Source organism: Rhamphochromis longiceps, linkage group LG8, assembly GCF_057381845.1.
Source record: "Rhamphochromis longiceps isolate RC_006_pf linkage group LG8, R_longiceps_female_GT1.1, whole genome shotgun sequence".
NCBI classification, from domain to species: Eukaryota; Metazoa; Chordata; class Actinopteri; order Cichliformes; family Cichlidae; genus Rhamphochromis; species Rhamphochromis longiceps.
In genome coordinates this window covers 31,902,446-31,904,865 of record NC_140564.1, presented here as the reverse complement: position 1 = coordinate 31,904,865, position 2,420 = coordinate 31,902,446, and the positions used below count along the sequence as shown (strand labels likewise).

At 44.0% G+C, this 2,420-nt stretch overlaps 1 pseudogene; it reads right to left on the bottom strand.

The window, feature by feature from the left end:
* Positions 1-291: 291 nt before the first annotated feature.
* Positions 292-2,203, bottom strand: LOC146664063 (serine/threonine-protein kinase pim-1-like; annotated as a pseudogene).
* Between the last annotated feature and the right edge of the window lie 217 nt (positions 2,204-2,420).

The following is a 2,420-nucleotide window of genomic DNA, read 5'->3' as shown; positions in this document are numbered from 1 at the left end:
TTTTGATGGAGCTCCTGACCCAGCCCAAGCTCTCTATGAAGACGAGGAAAAACTCCCCGGGGGGCCAGATCGATGGGAAGAAACCTGGGGAAAGCCCATTCAAAGAGAGATCCCCTTTCCTGGGATGGCTGGGGGGGTTACAGGAACTCCAGGATAACAAAATTTAGAATAGGCCAAAAAAACTAAAAACACACTTTTCCTGTAAAAAAGTTAATAAAAAGAAAGTTAGGTAATGTATCACACTTATATGATAAGATATGAAGTGTGTGTCTGTGTGTGAAAGAGACGGGCTTATCTGAGCCAGGGGTGAAGCTGGAGGTCCCCCAGCGTTGGGTGCTTCTCCGGGACGTTGGTTAAACATGCGTCCAAGAAGTTCCGGCAGTCTGGAGAGAAAGAAAGGAGAAAACAGATGAAGATGATAGTTCCAGTGATCCAAGCCATCAGTGAATGTTGAAGCGTGACGTTTTCTTACGTGGCGACAGATCCTTGTTGAATTTCAGTTCCTTTTGGAGGAACGTCATGGTATTAAAGTCCCCCACATGAAGCGCTTCATACAGCACCACTCCCATTTGCCACACCGTGGTGGGTCCAGCCCTGTTTTTTTGCGTCCGTAACATTCGGGAGGGGTGTGAATAGCTGTACCTAATAAACAGACACAATGACAATTTCTTGTAAAACAAAAGGCACAAATTGCTACATGTGTGAAGAGCAGGAGCTGAATATGTTACCATAGAAGAGGCGGCACACCGATCGCTCCTTAGCAAAGCAGCTCAGTCCAAAGTCGATGATACGAACACGAGGCACATCTGAGCCGGTCTCAATCAGAATGTTCTCACTCTTGATGTCCCGGTGAAAGATGTGTTTATCCTCCAGGTGCTTTGCTGCATCAACCAGCTGCTTCAGAATGACCTGGAAAAGATGAAAAAGACAGTAATGAGTCAACAGGTTGATGCTTCTCTGATATTCTGTGTTTTGATTGAATGCTGTACAGTCTAAGGCTCTTCCAGTCAACTTACCTTGGCCTTTTCCTCTGGTAAACATCCTCCATTTGCTGTGATGTAATCATGCAGGTCCACAGCGGGGACGGGTCTCTCCAGCACCAGGATCAGCTCTGTGCCGAGGTCAAACCAGTCCAGCAGAGACACGGGTGCTGACGCTCCCACTGGTCCATCCGCTTCAGCTGCAAGCTTCAGCATAATGGCCACTTCCACCGAGACCCGCTTCGCGTTTTCACCCTGATATATTCCAACAAAGTGGATGATGAGGAAGAGACGTTCCACAGGTGAACGCTGCACTCAGTCCAGGAATGTAAAAACAGTTCAAGTGTTGCACACTTACCGTCACTTTGATGGGGATTCTGTCCTTTGGAATGTGTTTGATGGCTACCTAAAAGACACAGAGCATTGGTGAGCATTTCCTCCGTATGGCATCACTAAAGGTGTGAAACAGCACACGTCTCAGCTTACGATATTAACCCTTATCTGCGTTACTGCCTGTCTTACTCCCACCATCTGAACACTTACTGGGCAACGATCCGTTATCCGGTAGCCAGCAAACACTGCTCTACAGCCGCCTCCTCCAAGATGGTGCTCCTCCACGTATCTGGCCTGGAATTCACCTGAAAAGACAAACACACATGTTGTTTTACTACAGCTGTGACACAAATGACTCTCTGCTGTAGCCTAAATGTTCATTTTGCTCTTCACCTGAGTATAAAAGCCAAGCTGCTTGCTACTTACCTAAACAACAACAACACAGTAGTGAAAAAGAGTGCTCGACATCAGGACTGGAAGGATTTTGATGGCATTTTAATGAGGATTGGTTAAATTCTAATAACAAGTTCATCCTTTTGATAAAAACAGAGCAACACCAGTCCATACTAGGTCTACTAAGTGTTAGAGCTTCATGACACTTGTTGGTCTGTTTTTACTGCTGAGTCCAAGAATAAACTTGTCCCATTATTTTACCAAAGACAAAGTGCCCCAGTAACCTTTCTTTGATTAGACATGTTGTATTTCTGCTATTTTCACTCAAACACAGGATTCAAATGATTCATTTTTACACAGAGTGTCAACATTTTTAGAAATGTAGATTCTGTTATTTGGGGGATTTTACACAGATTTGATGTATTTGTTTACTTACTTTGATCTCCTGGACCTTTCTTATCTGCTGGACTTGTATTTTTTCTCGTTTCCTTGTTCATCTTAATTTTTAAAATCTTTCAAACAGGAAAACGTAGTGAATATTTCTTCAAATGCATGTGCTTGTCTTTTCTAAGCTGTTTAAGCGAGTTCTGTAAGTGAGCTTTCAAAATAAACTCAGACTATGGCAACAGAATCTTGCCTTGCAGTGACATCACTGCCTGCCAGTAAAAGTGTCCCCAAGTAGTTTAAAGAGAAACGCTGTGGCACACTTAGCCA